Genomic DNA, 10,850 nt, shown 5'->3' with positions numbered 1-10,850 from the left:
GCGGGACAACTCAAGGTGGGGGTGGGTGGGTGGAGGAGGTTGTGTGCAGGTCATAGGTGGATTCAAAGATTTTCTGATTGGCAATTGGTTGAAAGAGTTTATCTAAAGACTTAGAATAGACAGAAGGGAGTGTTTAAGTTAAGGTAAGGAATTGTGGAGACCAAGGTTCTTATTATTTAGATGAAACCTCCAGGTAGCAGGCTTCAGAGAGCACAGATTGTAAACGTTTCTTATCAGACTTAAGATGGTGCCAGAAGCAGTTGTTCTCTCCTGGATCAGCACAAATATCTGGAAAAGGAAGAGGATTCTGTATAAAATGTATATTTTCTTCACAAGAGACAGTTTTGCAGGGCCATTTCAAAATGTGTCAACAAAATGTATTTTGGGGCAAAATACTTTAATTTCTTTTAGGGCCTACTGTCATGTTGGTATCTTATTGCTACAAAGAGCCTGTTATCGTCACTCTCATGGTCTCTGTTTTAATGTTAATGCGAGTCACCTATGCCTGAATTCCAAAGGGAGGAAGGTAGAATGAGGCATGTCTGACAACTCATTACTCTCATGGCCTGAACTAGTGTTTCAGATTAACTTCAGAATGCCCTTGGCTAAGAGGAGGAGTTTATTCAGTTGGTTGGGGGTGCTTAGAATTTTATTTTTGGTTTACGTATGAGTCTGCTGAAATAAACTGTCAATAGACTAACAGGAGGAAAAAAAAAGCAACTTTATTATGTGCACAGGGAAATCACAGGGAAGTGATTTCCCAATAACCCCAAGGTTGAGAAGCTTATATGCCTTTTTTCGTAGGGGAGAGGAAGATGGCAGAATATAGGCAATTTTGAGGAGTCTAAATGAATTTTAGAAAGATGAATGGGCCCAAAACAAAGAACAGACAATAGTGTGTCAATGATTCTTTTAGGAAATTGTATGGGACCCATAAACAGACAATAGCTTGTGACAAAGTCTGTTTAGGTGTGGTGACACTCCTCAGTCTTCCTTCCTGCCATATGAGTTTAATCTTCCCTGGTTAATGAAATTTCAGGAGGGGATTGAAGGCAATTTTATTCCTTCTGAAGAAGCTTCAGATAAGGGAACTTCAGAGAGAGTTTCAGCCTTCACTTAGGGAGAGAAGCAGGAGAAGGTCAGAAAGTCCTTGGTTCTGAGAATGCTTCTGAAACCTTTTCATTTTCTGCAGTTCAAAGTGCTCAGCATGCCAAAGTGCCATACTTTGGGGTATCATTTTTTCTGGTCCTCAACAATATTAACAGTAGTAATTTCTGTATATGCAAAGTATTCAAAAATGGATGTATATCACTTTTATTAACAGTACACACACACATATACACAATAACCACAAGAGTATAAGGCTGTGAGATGGATGCTCAAGCTTTTTATGACCATAAGAGACTGATCTGAAGGACAATGGTCTACAGAGAAAAAAAATGGGACTTATAGAGTGTTATGGTTTGAAGATGTGAGCTTCAAAGAAGACCAGTTTCAAATGAAGGCAGACAAAGTCAAGATCTGGAAAGAATAATGAGAGAGAATACAGTTGATACCTTGTCACCTTCTGGCCCTGTGGTAGCTGGGATATGAGAAAGTAGAACATACACGGGAGAAGTTATACTGAAATTGGAGTTTTCAATAGAAAATTAGTTTTACTTAAGATAGCAGTTTTGAAACTTGAGTCATTCAAGATTTTTATCATTTCTGCTTTCTATGTATACTACTGATTTCTCATTGTTTTTCTTTAAATCAATTTATACCTTCCTCCCTTCTTTCTTTAATCAAAATACTTCCTTTAATTTCCTACATGACAATCTATGTGCAAACACGACTGATATATATTTTTGAATATACATTAAAATAAAATGCAAATATTAAAATTTAAATATTTATACATGGGTAGTCTGAAATCATCTTTGGGAAACACTGCTTTAAAATAAGAACGTGAAGAGAATTTCCTCTGAAGAGAATGAATATGCAGAAAAAAAAAATTGACAGTGGAATGGTGACCCCAGAGAACAAAGAAGAAGGGTTTGGAAGGCAGTCAACAACAAGAAGAGGAAAGATAGCTTGGAATGAGCAGAATAGATTTTCAAATGAAAGAACCAAGTAATATGCCAGGAAAGTCTGCATTTTGGGTAGATAAAAAAGCATGAATAAAAATACCTGATTTACAACCACTCAAGTTTAGCTAAAGTTATCTTGGACAATGCTAGGTCTAAGCACAGGTAGCATGGACCCTGCATATATTATGTCCTTAGAGCTTGGTGGGAAATGCCTTTGTGGCTGAATGGTACAATGACTTCACGTAGTAACTGAACCCTGAGCTAGTCAAAGGCAATGTCAAACTTTTGGCTAAAATTCTTTACTGGTTTCAAATTTCCTCCCAAGGTATTTATTTCATAACACAGCTAGGGTCAATATTTTACATGGTCCCAAGAATGTGCAGCTAATTTTGAAATGGAGAGGAAAGGAAGGTTATACCCACCTCTTTGGAAGAAACAATTGGATATATTAGTTATTCAACAAATAATGCCAGAGGTTTCTGGTTTTCTATACCCTGAGGTGCTATTTCACATATGTACCTAAAAGATATGGGAAGAAAAAGAAGGAAGAAAATGAGTGATACTCCCCATATTAAGTAAAAATTATCTTTAAAGCTGTTCATGATATTTGAATCAGTGACCTAGAGCCCATCTCATTAGGGAACAAACAATTTAATAAATACACTTCCACAGTCCATCAGCCTAAAGACATAAAAAAGAAATCAATAATGCAGCAAAAAGAAAAACAATAGAAATGCACAATTATTCTGGCTGAAGCCCTCAATAAATAATTTCAAGAATTGTAGTATTGCTCAAATCACTTCCTTTTCTAATATGCCACCATTTTTGTCCTTACTATAGCTTCAATACAAACTTCTTTTTCTCTGTGTGAGTAACTCAAATATGATCACATCTCTGTTTATCATCACCTTAACTCCATCCTTTTCTTTGAATATAGGGTTTCTCTCTTAAAGTGGCTGATGCTATCAATGAGTGTTACACTGAGCCACTGTGTGTTTCAGGCTCAAGATACAGCCATTCTCCCCTCAGGCTAGTAAATCAGTTCAAGCCACTGAACTGTGACTAAGCCATGTAATGATTTTTCTCAGCACTGTGAGACGAGACTGTTAACACCCATCTTCATCTAAATGCCATGGCAAAGATGAGGCTGCCTTTCCTCTTTTTGGAGTTGGAATATTTTTACTTTTCTCTCATTCCTATCACCTTCTGTTTTAATCTCCCTCCCCTAAGGCTCAGGACAAATCCCTGGAATACTTCTCCACCATTTATTTAATGATTCACTTAGTCACCTAACAAATATTTATTTATTGAGCCTCTATTCTGTGTCAACTCTTCTTCTAGTTAATGAACACACAGCAGTCAACAAGGCAGAAAATTCCCTCCTCGCAAGAAAATTATATTTTTGTAAGCAAATAAAATAATATTCAGTGATATGAACAAAATAAAAAATAGTGCCTGCAAATGGTTAATAAATCAGCTATTACAACTGTCTTATTTCTATAGTATTTATTTTTGGCTCTAATCTATTAAAGTTAATATTCATTTCAATATATCAGTAGATCCAAATATTTGGGACTAGGTGTATTTCTTTTATTTGCCCATGAATGAGATTGGGCTTGTTCCCTCATGTTTCTTCTTGCAGCTGAACAATGGCATTTATCTTGGTAACTAGAAGTTTCCTACTCCAAGATTACTCTGGAGTCAGTGCTTGCAGGATCTCTCTCTTGTTTTTTTGAGACGGAGTTTTGCTCTTGTTGCCCAGGCTGGAGCACAGTGGCGTGATCTCGGCTCACCGCAAGCTCCGCCTCCCAAGTTCAAGCGATTCTCCTGCCTCAGCCTCTCGAGTAGCTGGGATTATAGGCGCGCGCCACCACGCCAGGCTAATTTTTGTATTTTTAGTAGAGACAGGGTTTCTCCATGTTGGTCAGGCTGGTCTTGAACTCCAACCTCAGTTGATCCCGCCACCTCGGCCTGCCAAAGAGCGGGGATTACAGGCGTGAGCCACCGCTCCGGCCTGATCTCTCTCTTCTTGTTAGCTCTCCAGGTCCTAGGGTTTCCTCTGTTGCCACAAATATTCCATTTGTGAGTCACTCACTGCTCTGTTAGCACTATTTGGCTCTATTTCCTGAGGCCCAGCTTCTTCCCTCTTTCTACCCACAACCTCTTTTGTTTCTGGTTTAAAATTTTCTCTTTTGAGTGGCGTTCCACTGAGATACTTTCACCTACCAGCACCTTTTGAAGACATGTTCTAAGATCAGGTAAGGGGTATACAGTACAATCAGTATTATAGTAATTCTCTTTTCCATGGATGCAATTCTATCCTCATTCTCTCCAATGCCTATCTCTTTAAAGAACAGCTTAGCTACCTGCATTAAAGAGCTGGATGGCAAATGTTAACCAGTACTGGTTATGGACTCAAACTGGCTGGGTTCCAATTCCACTTCTACAACTTATTAGATATGTACATTTGGATGGAAAAAATAAGTTAGCCTTTTTAGACCTTATTTACCTCATGAATATATATGCCCTGGGGAATGGTGAGAACTCCAAGTGGTGGAGAGTAAGCTTTTCTCCAATCTCACCCTCTAACTAGAAAACTCCTAGGTGAGAGTAAAGAGAGAAGTAAAGGGGTAGAGTATAGGCATATTCTGCTTTCTGAACAAGAATGCATGAGGGCTTGTCTGCTATTTGTGGCTGAATAGGTACTTAGGAGGTAAACTTGACCCACAGTGACAAAGACACGTACATAGTTTCCAGGATTTCCAACAAGGCAGAGAAATAGAGAGTATGAATGACCGGAGAAAGTCAAGGACAGAAATAGACAGTATGAATGACCTGAGAACGACAGGGATAGAGAGTATGAATGACCTGAGAACAACAGGGTGATGACACTTTGGTGAATACCGGCATGGATACATTATTCAAAAACACTTTGGGCTTTCTGTCCCTGCTTCTGTGCTTTAACCCAGTATTTGAATATGTCAGGTGTCTATCCAACTTCTAGAGGTAGATTGCCTGGGTTTGGATTTGGACTTTGTCATTTATTGGTTCTGTGACCTTAGACAAATAATTTATTCCCCTTGTACCTCAGTTTCCTGATTTTTAAAATAGAATTAAACACATTCCCTACTTCAAAGAATGATTTTCAGGATCTCTATGGTTCTAATGTTTTGGAATTTTGAACACAAAATCCAAATTTCATGTGTTGGAAACTTAATCTCCAATGCCACAAAATTGTAAGGTGGGGCCTAATGGTAGGTATTTCGGTCATGAGGGCTCCACCCTCATGCCTGAGTTAATGTTGTTATCTTAGGAGTGGGTTGTTACTGTGGGAGTGAGTTTTTTATAAAAGTAGGTTTGACTTCATCTTGGCCTCTTTTGCTATCTCTTGCCATGTGATAACACAGCAAGAAGACTCTCGCTAGATGTGTCCCCTTGACCTGGGCTTTTCAGCCTGCAGAACCATGAGCCAAATATATTTCTGTTCATTTCAAATTACCCAATCTGTGGTATTCTATTGTAGAAGCATAAAATAGACTAAGACAAAGATTAAAAGGGTAAATATAGCTAAAATGCTTAGAACTGTGGCTGGAATGTAGTAAGCACCATATAAATGTTAGGTACTATGTTAGGGGTCCCAAAGACTACCCTCAAGACTCAGAAAAGCTGTTATCTACACAGTTACAGTTATTATAGCAAAAGGAAACAGATTAAAATCAACAAAAGAAAAAGGTGCCTGGGATAAGGTCTAGGAGAAACTAAGTACAAATTTTCAGGTGCCCTCTCCCAGTGGAATTGCATGGATATACTTAATTATCTCAGAAATGATGTATGGTAATACATACTGCTATGATTTGAATGCCCTTTTCAAAACTCATGTTGAACTTTAATTGTCATTGTAACAGTATTAAGAGGCAGGATTTTTAAGAGTGGTAAGTCATGGGGGCTCTACCCTCAAGAATGGATTAATCTCATTATCATGGGAGTGGCTTTGCTATAAATATAAGCTCTCTCTCTCACATATTCTCTTGCTCTTCTGCTCTTCCATCATGGAATAATGAGGCAAGAAGACCCTTACCAGATACCAGCACCATGCTGTTGGACTTCTCAGTCTCCAGAGCTGTGAATCAAGTAAACTTGTTTTCCTTACAAATTTCCCAGTCTATGGTATTCTGATATAGCAATAAGAAACAAACTAAGACACATGCAAAGTGCTGCCAACCAGGGAATCTCACCAGAACCATGATGTCCAGGATTTCTATTGGAAATCAGTCATGTATGGATGCAGTACCTAAGTGACCAACCATAGATACTCAGTTAGATCACAACATCCCAGAACAAAAAGGGACATTTACCATAAATCTCATTTTTAGCATAAACTATCTCATCAAACTGGTACTGTATTGCTAAATGCCTAAGATATACAAAATGTCTTTCATTAGGAAGACTATTTCCAGGGGTCAGAGTTCATACACCAGGAGTTGGCCAAGGGCCAGTCTTGAAAAGATTTTTGGGAATGTACAGGGTTAGAGCAAGGCAGGCCTGCAAATCACATTTGCACAATAGTTTTCCTGCACAACTGCAATTACTATTATTGCCATAATGTAACCTAGTACTTTGTCTATACCTTGAGGAAAGGGAGAGCCCCAAATTAATTGTTATAAAATTTCTGTCAACCAGATGGCAGAAAGTTCTAATTAAAAGATGAGTTATAGAAAAGATACAGATTTTTGAATTATGAGCTGCTACACAAACTGTTACTGTTGCTATTCTAGGATTCCTGACAGGAGGTAGACAGTTACCCTAGTTTTTACCTAAGATACAGAATCCTTAGGAAAATCTTCAGTAACAGGGCTCATATATATATACACATATATATATATACACACATATATATACATATATATATATATATTTTTTTTTTTTTTTTTGAGACGGAGTCTCGCTGTCGCCCAGGCTGGAGTGCAGTGGCATGATCTCTGCTCACTGCAGGCTCCGCCCCCCGGGATTCACGCCACTCTCCTGCCTCAGCCTTCCAAGTAGCACCCGCCACCTCGCCCGGCTAAGGCACCCGCCACCTCGCCCGGCTAAGTTTTCGTATTTTTAGTAGAGACGGGGTTTCACCGTGTTAGCCAGGATGGTCTCGATCTCCTGACCTCGTGATCCGCCCGCCTTAGCCTCCCAAAGTGCTGGGATTACAGGCGTGAGCCACTGCACCCGGCCTGGGCTCATATATTTCAAATCCTCCACTCTCATACTTGGAAGAAAAGGGAAAGGAGAAGCTTAACCAGCTCTGTGAGTGTGCTCAGCTTTTTTCTGCCTGAGAGTCTTTGAACATACTGTTCTGTCTCTTTCAAGTTCCTTCTTTGCTTCACTCTGTTAAAGTGGTGGACTATTTCTTGAGTTTCAGACCTTGGCTTTAGGGAAACTTCCCCTAACCATCCTCATCATTGTCTTCTTTTCCTACACCCTGTCTGCTTCAAAGCACTCAACACCATTAGTAATTGTATACTCATTTATTTTCTTGGTTATTTTCTATCTCTCCCACTAGATTTAAGATCTGCATGGCAGAGAGCCTGTCATCATTTTTGTTCTCTTCTCAATACTCAGTGTTCATCATCGTGCCAGGCCCAGAGGCTCAATAACTTCGTTCATGGTTTTGTAATAAGATAGGCCATTGCCTCACATGAGTTCATGCCATATCAATCTATTTTCTTAGATCAGGTACAAAAAGGATTATTAGTTTTGCCTGTTAATCTAATACATTATTATTAAATTTGGAGGACTAGACAAGTTACACAAAACAGAATAGGGTGACAGGTGAAGTTTGAGGGAGTTCCTAGTTAAACTGTAGTTGAACAGATATAAAAGGCAGTGTTTTGCCATATAAAATAGAATTATTTTGTTTCCAATGATGTAAAAACAATGTCTAAATTTAAAGAAAAATAAATTGATAAAGTTATAATAAAACAATGTTTGGCTGAAAATTTAATATATTTGTGCACAGAGGATTTTTAAGTCAGAATAATTTTACATTCTGTAAACTGGGGAATGTAGTCAAATGTTTAACTTAACAATGTTTTTATTAAGTTAATACACTTTTATACACATGTACATTGGTATGCTATTAATTTTCCCTTGATGTTTTTATTCCATAATGAAAACTGGGGAATGTGTGGTAGGTAAGGATGAAAGAAAAGCTGTGGAGGTAGAAATCAGCTTTTGTGTTCTCATTCTCTGTATCTCTTAGAATACTTTTACTCTTCACTTTCATTAGCAAATACAAGTAAAATGTATTGGTGAAAATATTAATTTGTATTTAAATTTCCAAATTTATCCTCTCCTTAATTTATCAAATCATTCACTATGATACAAACTACAAAATGTTACCAGGAATTCTTGTGATTCTTGGATAACAAGAGAAAATATTTTCAATTGAAATATCATACTTACAGTGAATCTTTTTTTCACTTTCTGTTCTCTTGATGGGAACAAAGGACTAAATAGCAATTGCAGTCCTAGGTCACAACAGCAGCACCTCCCTAAGAATTCCTGTTGTACAATGGTGGCTTTGTACCCACAGCTCTGGAAGGGTAGGAAACAATCTGAGTGTGTGTTTAGAAGTTAAGGATGATTACATCTATCATTTGCATAACAATGATATTTCATGAAAACTGTAACATGAAAACTCCCATATTAAACAATTTTTCCTTTAGTTTAAATGGGAAAATTTATTATGTGTTCCATCTCATCCCAAGGTAACCAAAGATGCTCACAAATAGAAAAGCATGTAAGCTGGGCACGGTGGCTGACACCTGTGGTCTCTGCACTTTGGGAGGCCAAGGTGGGCAGATCATGGGGTCAGGAGATTGAGACTATCCTGGCCAACATGGTGAAACCCTGTCTCTTCTGAAAATACAAAAATTAGCTGGGCATGGTGGTGTGTGCCTGTAATCCTAGCTACTTGGGAGGCTGAGGCAGGAGAATTGCTTGAAACAGGGAGTCAGAAGTTGCAGTGAGCTGAGATCACGCCACAGCACTCCAGCCTGGTGACAGAGTGAGACTCCGTCTCAAAAAAAAAAAAAAAAAAGAAAAAGAAAAAAAGAAAAGCGTGTCAATTAAACAAGTTAATAAAAGTGACAATAAAATATTCAAAAGCAAGTATAGTTTGTACCTAAATGCAGTGAACTAAGGTTTATTGTATCTGCCAAAGGAGAGAAAGAAAATTTGATCGAATGGTAGAAGAGGGCCAAAAAAAAATAATTTTTTAGGGGGTCCATACCATTTTTTAAAACCATTTTTCCTAGTTTTCCTTGAAGAGGTCCTTCACTTCCCTTGTTAGCTGTATTACTAGGTATTTTATTATTTCTGTGGCAATCGCAAATGGGAATTCATTCATGATTTGGCTGTCGGCTTGTCTGTTGTTGGCATATAGGAATGCTCATAATTTTGGGGCATTGATTTTATATCCTAAGACTTTGCTCAAGTTGCTTATCCATTTAAGAAGCTTTTGGGCTGAGACGATGGGGTTTTCTAGATATAGGATCATGTTATCTGCAAACAAAGATAGTTTGACTTCCTCTCTTGCTATCTGAATACACTTTATTTCTTTCTCTTGCCTGATTACCCTGGCCAGAACTTCCAGTACTATGTTGGATAGAGTGGTGAGAGAGGGCAACCTTATGTTGTGCTGGTTTTCAAGGGGAATGCTTCCAGCTCTTGCCCATTCAGTATGATATTGACTGTGATTTTTCATATATGACTTATTATTTTGACTTCTGTTCCTTCAATACCTAGTTTATTGAGAGTTTTTAACATGAAGGGATGTTGAATTTTATCAAAGGCCTTTTCTGCATCTGTTGAGATAATCATGTGATTTTTGTCTTTAGTTCTGTTAATGTGATGAATCACATTATTGATCTGCATATGTTGAACCAACCTTGTATCCTGAGGATGAAGCCTACTTGATGGTGGTGGATAAGCTTTTTGACGTGCTGCTGGATCTGGCTTGCCGTATTTTATTGATGATTTTTGCATCAATGTTCATCAAGGATATTGGCTTGAAGTTTTCTTTTATTGTTGTATCTCTGCCAGGTTTTGGTATCAGTATGATGCTGGCTTCATACAATGAGTTAGAGAGGAGTCCCTACTTTTCAATTGTTTGGCATAATTTCAGTAGAAATGGTACCAGTTCTTCTTTGTACCTCTGGTAGAATTCAGCTGTGAATTTGGTCATGGGCTTTTTAGGGTTGGTAGGCTATTTATTACTGCCTGAATTTCAGAACTCATTATTATTGGTGTATTAGGGATTCAATTTCTTCCTAATTCAATTTTGGGAGTGTGTACATAGTAGGAATGTATCTACTTCTTCTAGATTTCCTAGTTTATGTGCATAGAGACGTGTGTGGGGTTCTCTTCATGGTTGTTTGTGTTTCTGTGGGGTCAGTGGTGATATCCCCCTTATCATTTCTGATTGTGTTTATTTGAATATTCTCTCTTTTTTTCTTTATTAGTCTAGCTGGTGGTCTATTTTGTTAATAACTTAAAAAGCAGCTCCTGAATTCGTTGATTTTTTGAAAGGTTTTTTATGTCTCTATCTCCTTCCGTTCAGCTGTGATGTTGGTTATTTCTTGTCTTCTGCTAGCTTTAGGGTTTATTTGCCCTTGGTTCTTTAGTTCTTTTAGTTGTGATGTTAGGTTGTTAATTTAAGATCTTTCTAGCTTTTTGATGTGGGTAGTTAGTGTTATAAGTTTCCCTCTTAACACTGTGTTAGTTGTGTCC

The sequence above is a fragment of the Pongo abelii genome, chromosome 2 (genome assembly GCF_028885655.2).
Source record: "Pongo abelii isolate AG06213 chromosome 2, NHGRI_mPonAbe1-v2.0_pri, whole genome shotgun sequence".
Taxonomy (NCBI): Eukaryota; Metazoa; Chordata; class Mammalia; order Primates; family Hominidae; genus Pongo; species Pongo abelii.
This window is presented reverse-complemented; position numbering follows the sequence as displayed.